General features: G+C 34.1%; 1 long non-coding RNA gene across 1 annotated transcript in view; it reads left to right on the top strand.

The window, feature by feature from the left end:
* LOC145268302 (uncharacterized) overlaps positions 1-11,331 on the top strand; it is a 51,431-nt gene extending 40,100 nt beyond the window's left edge. Inside the window, exon 3 of the long non-coding RNA XR_013864868.1 lies at positions 9,582-11,331. This is a non-coding gene — a long non-coding RNA (uncharacterized LOC145268302). The remainder of the gene's footprint in view (positions 1-9,581) is intronic.
* The last annotated feature ends 1,850 nt before the right edge of the window (positions 11,332-13,181 follow it).

Below are 13,181 nucleotides of genomic sequence, written 5' to 3'. Positions count from 1 at the left end.
TTCTTTTTATTAATTATTCTGTAGTTTCACCTAACAATTTAACAAACAAAAGATACTGTAAAAATTGAATTTAATAATAAAAAAATTTGCACGATCGTTTGTTTTGCTAACTTGTTTCCTTTTCGTAAACTGCTGCGGCAATTTCCGGAACACGGCTATAGTATTCGTGTAAACATTTTTTTTCATTTAACATTCTTTCATTGTTTCACTGATTATTTTAGCGTCCCAACTTACACCTTGGAAAATATGCTTATTTTTGCTATGTCTATGCTGGTTATCTCCCTTAGATTGAAGTTTTTGTTGCCATAAGCGCCCCCTCCCTCTCCAACTCAAAGTAAAAATAAATGGTGTTTGCCTAACACGGTTTGTTGCTGTTCGGTCAACATCAGTTCTTAAAGACTTTATGCTTTGAGTCGCTTACTCTTCTGGTTTGCCAAGTTTTTTTTTTTTAAATACTATTTTATGCATTAATTCATGTAATAAATTGTTAAGTGAAAGTAGAAAATAGTTAACAAAGCCCCCACTTCTCGTGGTAAGACCGGACCGGCTGCTGTCTAAATAATCTGCAGCCTGACCCTGGTCCTTCGGGGCCTGGGCAACAAGTGTTAAGCAAAGACCATATGTGGGGTTGCCCCACATATAAGTTATTGGTCAATGTAGGGGAAACCTTTCATACCAATTGTCACTATCCAGCTCCCCTACTCCTCGGGGAGTTGGTCCCCATTTTCCCTTCACTCCTCACTTTAAAAATCGGCCTTGTGCCTAATTTGCTCGGTGAGGGAGCAAATAAATACCCTAAATAATCTGCAATTTACTGACCGTGTTGAAATAATAACACTCTAATAATAACAGCCATTCTTTGCAAGCAGATGGGGGGGGGCGGCGGCTTATCGAAGTAATCTGTACTTTCAGATAAATTTAGAAATAAATTAATAAATTTTTTAAACTGAAACTCTCGCCTAAACAGATCAAGATAATATCAGGAACTGAATCTGATTGAATACCTTTTGCTGCTGACTTTGAATAGGATAATCTTGCTCCCCCCCCTCCCGTTCATAAATGAATGATAAAAGACTGTGTACAGTCAAGCGATTTTAGTGTTGCCTGTCAAATACTTTTTCAAGGGAAGTAACTCTTTTAATTTCACATAGTAGTGTCCCTTGCTAACTAAAATCTCCTAAATCTCTAAAAAGTAAAATTTAAAAATTACTAGAATTTAACTTTACATACCTTATATAAAATCCTTACATAGTATTTCGTGTTTTCTATACACATTGCATATGTTAATGTTATTTAGTCTATTATTTGGCACTTTTATATTATTTGTATTTAATTTAAATAATAATTAAAAAACGTAAAAAAAATGAGAAAAACATTAAAAAAAATCCCCCCAAAAAACAAGGGACGTAATTCATGAACGATTATGATGTTTTCACGACTAGTTTTGTCTGGTTTTTGTAGTGATGACAAATCGAAGTTGTCTCCCCGTTCTTTCTTTATTCGCTTAGCTTACTTATTCCTCGTATTTCTTTTTTTACTTCTTAATAAATTAATGTTCGCTATTCTGGCTTATTGAGTATCCAGGAAGAAGAATTTGTCATTTGTTTCTTGGTTCTAGCGAATTTCTCTTTCGTTTTTTTTTAAATCTTTTATTTTGCCAAGATGCCGAATTATGATTCAGCTACTTTAAAAAAAAAAAAAGGGTGGGGGGGTACTTATACTTTTGCTGAAATAATAACGTTATTAATTCCACCCATGCTTCTGTTAAGTCTTGAAAAGACAACGGATACCCCTTAGGGGTAGTAGCGCGTGTAATTGTGAGGCAAGGGTTGCACAATCTACAACCACACCTCTCCTGAATTGGCACTATTTGAGTCCAGTGGCAAGGAGAAGGCCAGGACGACTGGAAACAATGCTGAGATAAGCGGAGAGCACATACAGCACCTGAAAGTCCTAAATGGTCACCCATTAGTACTGACCAGGTTCAACATTGCTTAATTTCGATGATCGAGCGGGAACCGATGTGTCAATCTGATTATGCCGTATATACATTATTAATTAGAAACCCATTCTTAACATGGGGAAGAGATGACGGAATTTATCTTGCTTCCAGATAAATTCGACGCTAATGTAACTAACCTGAAAAAAAAAAACAGCATGAAACAAAAGAGGGGAGGGGGTAAAGAATAAAATATAAAGGTCTTGATTTGAAACGAAGAAGAAATTTTATTTATAATAATAAGTTACAAACTTTTCCCTTTGCGAGCATTAAACTTATGAAACGTCAAGGTAACATATTATGAAAAAAATAACACTGGTTCTTATAAAGATGTGTATATCCATTAACGAATACAATAATAGTATCTCCTAATCACACTCGCATATGAAATTAATTTTAGGAACGTACTTACAAATTGAAAGCCAGTCAGGCACGTGCCTTTTTCATTTTTTTTGTTTAAAGTCCTTTTAGAATTTTCTCACCCTCCATGTTTGCATGCAAACCGTAGACACACAGATGAATTTCAGAAGCAAGACCTCATCGCTTGTCCAGATAGGAGATTCCAAAATTCCTTGTCACGAAAAAAGGTATTTTCTTTAAAACAATTTCACTCCTAAAATACGTGCAAAACCATAGTCATGTAGTTAATTTTCAGAAGTCAGTCTTGTCACAACCGGGTATTAATTTTTTGCTGGGTTTTCTTCTTTGAAGGAGGGTCATCAAAATTCCATTTTCAGTGCCGGACAATGAACCATGTTCACTCTCCACATCAGCAGAATTTCAAAAGAGGATGAAATACGCGCTGGGCTCGTGATGTCATCACAGAGCTAGCATTTCCCTTTTCTCCAAATTAAAGGGAGTTTTATACAAACCCAAAATATACAAAACTAAAAATCATAATGGATACAAAATACAAAAAATCATATATAAGAACCAGATAAAAAATAATAAATGTAAACAGGGGGGGGGATGCACCATTATTGGTACAAAAAAAATTCCAACAAAGATTGTGTTTTGTAACTATACTGTATTTTCACCTAACAAATTAATAAGTGAAAGATACCGTAAAACTTGAGTTTAACTTGAAAATATTATAAGAAAAAGAAATTTTTAAAAATAGCATGGTACCTTCTCTGCATAAGGACAAAAAATTTTTTTTAATCTCATCTTAATACTACTAACCTTACCCTAATTCTAATCTTACAAAGTACCCTGTCCCCAAGATTGTAGCTTGTATAAGTTACTTTTTTTCTTTCTCAGCTCACTCAGTTGTTTTTATTTATTTATTTATTTATTTTGTGAAAAAGGGACATAGCCACCCAGACCTAGGGTCATTGTGAAGGTTATGAGGGTAGTTTTTTCATTCGGATTTGCTTTCTTCCTGAATACTAACAATTATAACTTCATGGTGGTAGCGGTGGGATTTATAAAATAACAGGCAAATGGCATTAAAAAATAAATAAATAAAAATAAATAAAACAGCACAGGACACGGCATGTGGTGGTGGAATAATATATCCGACGCTACATTGCAAACCATAAGTAGATATTGTTTCATCATTCATATGCCTTAAATGTAAAACTCTTGTTTGAAGGTAAGAAATAACAAACGCTGTGAATAAAAAAGAAAAGAAACCAAAACATTATGTCATATCCCCTGCCAATGATAAACTGGTCTGACCCAAATCTGAGTGAAGTCATAGCACTTTTTAAACAAAAAATGAATCTAGTAGATGAAGAGCTAGACGATGAAACAAAACAAGCCAGGAAAATTTGCTGTTGTATAACGGATCAAGGTCTAAAACTCTTAAATGTCAGTGACCTCATTGATCAACAAAATGAGATCATCTTAGCACCTATGGAACTTCTTTGAAATCCAGCTCAGAGTGGATGTCAAGTTTAGGATCCGCAAAAATTATCTCATGCAATACTGTCAGAAGCCAAATGAATCATTAGATGACTTGGTACTTATGTATTTTTGTTACCGCGCTGAACTAATAACGTTATTATTTCGAAAGCCATTCTTAACATGGGAGGGGGAGTGTTTTGTACCTATTCTGTGCTTCCACCTAACAATTTAATTAATAAACAAAAAAATATTGGGAAACTTGAATTTAACCTGAAGAAACTATTTAAAAATAACGCTGTACCAAAAATAAGCACCAATGACTTCATTACATGAGCAGAACATTAGCACAAAATTATTCAAAATCAACACATCAACATTAGCATAAAAAATACGACTTTATATATGAGGAGCTGAGCAAGCGACTTGTAGAGCTCATCATATTCTCAACACCATATCATGCTTTTCAGAATGAACTCTATAGCAAACCAAAAGGCTACAGCTTAGCCAATATACTGACCAAAGGCTTGAAGTATGAAACCCATTATCACTGGGAATGATTAGCTGAACAAGTGTGGAATGTCAAAAGCAGAAAGAGTATATAGTATTAACCAAAGCAGGAGATGTGGGAACTGCAATACGAGCTACAGACCTCGAGAATACTCAGCATACAATGATGAGTACTCCGCATGTGCAAGCAAGGAACATTGGCCGAGGTGCTGTAAAAAGACTAAATCAAGGGAACACACCAAAAAAAAGGCAAATGCAGGAGCAAGTCCCGCAACCACTGGCATAAAACTCAATAATTGAATGCAGGAGACGAAAGAAAAAAATCGACCACATGGATAGTATAACAAAGAAACCCAGAGATGAAACATACACATATGAGACCACCCCACTTGAAATACAGAACACACTGCACACTCCTCATGAAAATCGATACCAGAGCATTTGGCGACAAACTCCCATAGAGTAATGCTCCTACAGATCTATAAAATATCACTAAAAGTCCTCTTTATTTTGCCACCGTGCACATTCACATGTGAAACTCACTTCATACGGAAGCGACCAAACTCAATGTCTTATAACCATTAGCTTTCCATGCCAGCATAGGGACTTAAAATTAATAAATACATTTTATGTTGTAGGGCTCCAGAAACTCCTACTAAAGGAAGATGCAGACCCTTTCATTGACCCTCCATGCAAGTGCAGTATTCACCTAAAAGACAGACTGAAGGAGAAAATTTACAGGTTCCTTGGGGAAGATGTATTCTGAAAAGTTGAAGACAAAGTTTTTGATGAGCCATTCCATATAAGTTAACAAATTCACCAAATTTCCATTACTAATGATTACTATATTGTCCAATTTCTACTTATCCTCGAGTGACATCAAGGCCTTGATAAGTGGTGATGCCCATGTACCCCCCCCCCAAAAAAAAACCTAATACTTCAGTTTGACATAGAGCATGAAGGAAGACAAGTCTCTCCAAATATACATGGACTCATAGAAACTCAATGCCAGCCTCAAGAGATGTCCGCACAAAGTATCAATGACGGAAGAACTAAACCCAGCCTTTGCAAAAGCCACAGTGTTCAGTAAATTTGATGCCCAGGTGGGATATTGGTCGGTCCGCCTGGATGAGGAATTACAACTGTTGACAATCTGCAGGACACCGTTTGAATGAGTATGCTGGAACCATTTACTGTTACTTAATGTCTCACAAGATATCTTCCAAGCAAAAATGGACCAAATCCTAGAAGGTGTGGACAGTATTGCTGACGATGTATCCGCATTTTGCCAAAATGATGAGGACCGTGACAAAAGCTTGCACACCCTCATGGCCTGAGCAGCTGAGACTGAACTTGTATTCAACAGCAAAAACGTGTTTCATAAACTGCATATGTTTGTCATGGAACAAAAATGCTATATTCCAAAAAACATTTAAATTGATCAAATAGTTTTTTTTTTATTCTTAGTTTAAAAAAAATAAGAAAATCACATCTTATGAGTAATCGAAAACTGTGTCTCACTCCACCATATTTAAAAAAATTATTACTGGTTACCTCCCCTGTAAAAATCTCTCAAGAAATAGAAATCAAAGTCAGCCTTATTTTTGCTACAATTTTCTATTAATTACTAAAAATAAAAAAAGATTTCATATATCTATATATCTATAAAAGTGTGTGTGTGTGTGTGTGTGTGTGTGTGTGTGTGTGTGAGGACAGTTCTTAACTAATTTACTTAATGATTTTTTAATCTACAGACTTGAAATTTAGTATACAGGGTATTCAGACATGTGCAATACTTTTATATCCGTTTTCATCCTGGAAAAAGGCTACTAAGGGGTTAAAATTGGAAATTGATACTTGGGAGTTGTCAGATTTTTATCTGCTTGTCAACTGTTGCACAGCTGTGAAACATAACAGATTCTTCATATTAAGAATAAGTAGGTTTGAAAACACTTTTAAAGATAGTGTCAAGCTGATCTCATTGTTATCGTATTTGACTCACTGTCTTTAGGTTTTGGTTTCGATCTCCGATGTGTTTTTTAAATTATCTGTCTGCTTTTTTTTATTTGTGTGACGCCAGCTTCGATATCCATCAAATCTTTTTTAATAATTTCTATTTTCTGGCAGTCTTCCTTTAACTTTTGTAGGATTAGGTTTGGTTCATTTTCTAATTTTGTAAGGACATACCCACTAATTTTTGTATTTCGACAAGAAGTCAATCCTTAAACAAATATTAAACATTTAAAATTGTTTGCACTGAGGTCTGCAAGTTTGAATTTGTTGCAATGTTTATTTACCATGGCTGCTTACATTGCAAAATACTCTTTGGCATTCTTCTGTAAATTCAGACATGACCAAAGATTATGGAATAAAGAGATTCTTGGGCTAAATAGTTTTGTAAGAAGTTCCACTGTCTCGGCAAAAATTAATTCCGATGTTCTCTGTGGTAAAATAAAATCCACAAACTTGTTATGCTCGGCCGTCTGTAGTTTCTGTAATAGTAAACAAACCTTTTTCTGAACTGACCACTGTTTGCAGTTGATACTATAAAGAAATCTTCATATTAACGAAAATAAGCTTCTTCAGATCCGTAGCAGAAATTGTCAATAATATTCCATATTAAGTCTTGTGAAAATGCGGTATCATTATCAATGGACGCATTATTTTTTATGCTTGTTTCAACAGCTCTTCCATGTGCTATTATTGTTGTTGTTGTTGTTGTTGTTGTTGTTTACTTTGAGCAGTTCTGGTGTTTAAATAGTTGTTGTTGTTGCTCTTCTTCTTCTTCTTCTTCTTCTTCAATTTGCAGTTTTAATAATTGTTTCAATGCACTTTGTAAGGCGCCCATCCTTGTATGACTGGGGAAAAGGGAACAATAATTCGTTTCTTTCAATAACTTTGCAAATGAACATTGAACATACAATTTTAAATTCCTTTGAAAGAATGTCTTTTTCATGGACGAGAAAAATATATATGCCAACAGAAATATTCAATATTTTTTCAAAGCAAATGTCTGTTTCCATACAGCAGAAAAAATGTTGACCGTGATGAAAAAGATGAAAACCCTATGTATGTTTTTTTTTTTTAGTAAGACAAAATAAAAAAAAAAACGTTCGCTGACACACTTATTCAATGACACGAGAAGAAAATCATGAATAGTTTGCATTTCTCTTTCTTTTGTATTTGCAGGTGCACCAAGATGTCGTGGCAGTCCCAGGCAACAAGAAAAAAATATGAAAATATTCTCACTTTCCATGAGTTTGGAATTTAAACTTTTATGCCCACGCACTTACTATAATTGGTTTTCGCAAGCTACTCTCTTTTTCCTTTCCACAGTGTTTTCTGAACACTTGCTTGGTTTAATTCAGCTTTCTGTTGTGAGTTCTTTTGAATGTTGGGCGTATTTTAAATTCGAGTGACCTCTGTGAGTTCAAAATTCAATGTCGCTACTGTTATAGCCCTGTTATAGGGTTACAAAGAAGACAGAACACCAAAATAAAGTAACAACATGTACTGCAAAGCATACAATAGGTGGGTTGTTCGTCGTGGCCGGTGAACGACCTAGGTTGGTCTACTGGATATCAACTGACACCTTACAGCTTCATCTTCCATTATTTATTGAGATTGGAATAGTTTATTAGGTAATATAGATTAGTTCTACCACAACAGTATTTTACAACTGAGTAATGCCGGTTGGCCTGCTAGTCGGCAGCCCCTTTAAGAACTTAAGAAGTTGAAATTAAAAGTCAGTCACTTAAGCTCACATGTGCAGATCACACATTTACACTTTATATAAATGTTAATTTCAATTGTATTTCTCACAGTTAACATTGCCCGTATGATGGCCAGGTTTTAATCTCCTGACCGGCTGTAATCGTAACTTCCTGAACCGATGATTCCCAAAAGGATGAAACACTAGTATATATATATATATATATATATATATATATATATATATATATATATATATATATATATATATATATATATATATATGCAACAAATGTACAATTCAGTAAAATAAATAAGTCGATTAAAAACAAGATCGTTAAAATACACCCGGCGAAGCGCTTTTCGTTCAGACTAACTTTTCAAGGGTATAAGTCTGAAAATTATTATTATTTTATTTTTTTTTTTTTAGAATATTTGGTAGTGGAATGGAGTAAGAGTGGAGAGGAGAGACTTATACCCTTGAAAAGTTATTCTAAACGAAAAGCGCTTCGGGTGTATTTTAACGATCTTGTTTTTATTTATTTATTTTACTGAATTGTACATTTGTTGCATGTAACTCCCCCCATTTTTTTTTCTTTCCCTTTCCTCACCTCGTTTTCCATCTTATTTTAGTCGACTGAATTTCCGCTATGGTTCACTTCTTTCCAATTATTCTAAAATTTTGCCAATCGAATAAAGTTAAAAAATTTTGAAAAAATATGGAAAACTCTTTGATGTACATAGGTACATCAAAAATTTTTCCATATATATATATATTTTTTTTTTTACTTAAATTAGGTTGAATTCCGGACTTGCTCTAAAAAAGCATATCAAACGTGTGCAAAAAGATAGTTGAATTAAGTGAACTAATTTGACTTGTTATTGATACAAAAAACAGACAAAACTGATTGTGAAAATTATATTTATAAAATGACATATATATATATATATATATATATATATATATATATATATATATATATATATATATGCATATATGCATATATATGACTACTTCATTTAATCACATAAATTAATATACAATGATATAATTTAAAACTTAAATTTTCATCATTTATTTCAACAGTGCTTAATATATAGGTACAGCTAGGTAGTAAGTTATGAAAATATACGTGGCAATTAAGCTACACAGAATATTCTGTGCTTCATTCTCGTGAGAATTCGTCAGGCTGACTTTTGTAGTTTTTACGTGGTAAAAGTAGCTGAAAAAAAACTGGAACTTGGCAGGTCTAAGTCGACTAAACATGTTATTTGTATGTATGAACAATTATATACATTTATTCGTTAACTCAACATCAATTTTAAAATATTTAATTATAAATACATTTTAATTTGCGGTTAGTGCAAACTGTTTTAATGCCTTTTTACAAAGAAATCTATGGAAACTTACAATTTCCAAAATTTGTTTTCCAGGTGAGCTTTGTAAAATTCCTGAAACATCTGCCCAGATTATGAGAAGCTATTCATTCTCTCTTTTTTTTTTTTTTTTTTACAGACTGTTGTTGCTATTTTCACCACGTTTTGGCTAACTCATACTCTGGCCTTCTTCAAGTGATTAACTGCTATGGGATATGAATGCCGAGTTTTGTAACTGCATCTCCGGTAATCACTGCCTTCCATAGTTATTGTCTTACCACGTTTTAGTCAACTAATCCTCTGGCCTGCTTTGGGTAGGATTGAAACCGCTACCTTCAGACAATGCTCATCTAGAACTGTAGAGACTCAATGTCACTATCCACTGCACCACGAATCCCAAAGGGCAATCAAGGTTGGATTTTTTGGTCTTATAAAATATATGGATAATATGATGATAATAGTCCGCAAAAAAGAATTAATACACAAATTACCCATCTCAAAGGATTCCAATAAAAATAATATACAGGATGGCCCATTTAAAAGTAGCACGATATCTGTTTGCCTGCTTTCCAGCTGACAACAAATTGGTCGTCTTCAGGTTCAACGTAAACAAGTTTGTAGCAGACGAACTTGCAACAAGCACAATAGCAGGACTTAATTCTCATGGATCGAGATTTGACATCCATTTTCTCCCTGGCTTGTCTAATCACAATCCTGCTCTCAATCACGTGACCGAGTACATAGAAGGCGAAATCAGAAACTCCTTCTTTTCATTCTCTCTGGCTTGACTGGCAGTAGACATTCGCTTGGGCCCTTCGCCCCAGGCCTAACATGAGTACCATAAGCCAACATGGCTATTGTCCAACCCTTGCTTCCATGTGCACTTCACATACATACTCTTTCCTACCACAAGCCACTAACCCTTTGCCCCTGTCTCTACTATTGTATCCATGCTCCTACAACACGTATACACTGAACACTTTTCTTTCTCTTTCTATAAGCTTGTCAGATATCTAATCTAAATCACAGGACTCTTTAATCCTTCGTCCACAACACGTGGTGTATGCACAAACTTTCTTTTCAAACTATAGGACTACTCATGTCAATACATAGACTAGACACACACTTAATACCTTTCCCTTTCTTTCTCCATTAACTAGCTTAGCTTAGCTTATTTATGTCGCAGAACTGTCTAATTCTTTATTCCAACTACTACTGACTACAAACACGTGTAAACCAAACTATTCTCTCCGTCAACAAGCCGGCATAATATTAAATCTATCTTTACACACAAGAACACTTCCAGCTACTAAGCCGTTTCTCTCTTCTACACACTACTAACAAAGATGACAAATAAAGTTGTTTTTTGAATATAAAATGAAACTCCATTTCATTGTCTCTTATTGTGTACCTTCTCAAAGAGAGAAAGCAAAACCTTGGAGGGTGGACCTCCTAGAACTACACAGAACCAGCAACGCTCCTCCTCTTTTTCTCCCTGCTTGCTGGCAGCAAACACCACCTGGGGCTTTAGCTCCAGGCCAACGTGAGTACCACAAGCCAACATGGCTATCGTCAAAACTTGCTTCCACGTGCTCTTCACACACATACTCTTTCCTACCACGAGATACTAACCCTTTGTCCGATCTCTTCTATCGGACACACGCTCCTACAAATGCAAACACATTAAACACTTTTCTCTCTCTCTTTCAACAGGCCTGACCTATATCTAACTGTCGGATACCTTAATCTACATCGCCACATCAGAAACTCTTTTCAAAACTACTATAAATACAAGCATGCACGAACACTGAATCCTCCTACTAACCCATTTCTCCTGTGTACACGCTACTAATGAGGATAACAAATAAAGTTGTTTATTAAATGTTAAAATGAAACTTCTTTTCATTGTCTTCATTTTTAAATAAAAGTTCTTGATGAGTCGTTCCCTTAAGTAATCAAATTTTCCGAATTTACACTACGAATGATTACTATGATATTGTCCCATTGACTATTATATACTCTTTAACCCTTATCCTAGAGTGGCCTCTGGGCCTTGATAAATGGTGACTCCTTTGTAAAAAAAAAATATCTCTAATCTTTCTCTCAACGAATAACTGACACCACAAGACAAACTTAAAAGTAGCCTGATTTCCTTAATCTTTCTCTTACTGACCAACTGACACCACAAGACAAAATGCAATTCTTTTTCCAACAAGATGGCGCTACATGCCACACATGTTTCACGGATCACTGACACGAGTTCATGACATGTTTACGGAAGAGTGAGCAATAATCAAAGAGTTAAGGCCACCACGTTCCCCGGATTTGTCAGCATGTGATTTTTATATTTGGGGGACTTTAAAATAAAAAGTTTATGCAAATAATCCTCACAATCTAGACCAAATGAAGGAGAACATTACAAACGCTATCAAGAAAATCATCAGAGAAGATCTACGTGCAGTATCTGCAAACGTTGTAAACGTTCCCAGAAATGCAAAGATGTCAACAGACAGCACTTCCAGCATCTTTTATTACACTACAGGTAATTTAAACAATGTTCCTCCTCTCTACTACATTTTCTGGGCTATTTTTAAGTGGGCCAGCCTGTATAATACGAAAAGCTATGTTACACCATTTTTTTTAGAATTATTTGTCGTTTCATTAGACCTATTTAGTATAAAGTGCACCTGTAACTATTTAGAGCACTATAAAAGCACTCTGACTGTATAAAATTTGAGAACCAGTGATTTAGAGGAATATCGAATCATCCTGTTGTGACTCTTATGATTATTACAACGATTGAATTTGATTTGCAGCATTTTTGGTTCAACTAGACTAAAATTTCATTGCTTTGACAGTATATTTATCAATCAATCAATCAACCAATCAATAAGGGTTTTATCACTGAATGAGGAACCCCTCCCTGGACTTTAGCCATCTAACTCTGTCCTGAGCTATCCGCTGCCATGTGGGACTCATGTATTTTATCAGGTCGCCTCTCCATCTCGTTCTCAGTCTTCCCTTTGGCCTCTGATGTTTATGAGGTGTGGCCATTCCGTTGTCCTAATGGACCATCTGTTGTCATGTTGTCTGGCTGCATGTCCTTCCCATCTGTGTTTGGGTGTTTCGATATATATATATATATATATATATATATATATATATATATATATAATGTATATATGACCTGACATATATATATATATACATATATATATATATATATATATATATATATATGACCTGACATATATATATATATATATATATATATATGACCTGACATATATATACATATATATATATATATATATATATATATATATATATATATGTATATATGACCTGACATATATATATATATATGTATATATGACCTGACATATATATATATATATATGTATATATGACCTGACATATATATATATATATATGTATATATGACCTGACATATATATATATATATATATATATATATATATATATATATATATATATATATATATATATATATATGTATATATATATAGTCTTTGAAGTTTTTAACCTTTAAATCTATATAAAATAAATATTTTTTATCATTCGTTAGAAAACCATCTAGTCAGTAAGTCATTTAATCACCTGCAATCACTGCATCAACTCGCTCTCGAATTTACTATAATACCAATAATTTATTTTTCAAGGGATCATCAGTTGTTTACCATGAAACACTGTTTCGGTGATTTATATATATATATAT

Source organism: Euprymna scolopes, chromosome 43 (genome assembly GCF_053919585.1).
Source record: "Euprymna scolopes isolate OS-2025 chromosome 43, ASM5391958v1, whole genome shotgun sequence".
In the NCBI taxonomy this organism is placed as follows: domain Eukaryota; kingdom Metazoa; phylum Mollusca; class Cephalopoda; order Sepiida; family Sepiolidae; genus Euprymna; species Euprymna scolopes.
This window is presented reverse-complemented; position numbering and strand designations above follow the sequence as displayed.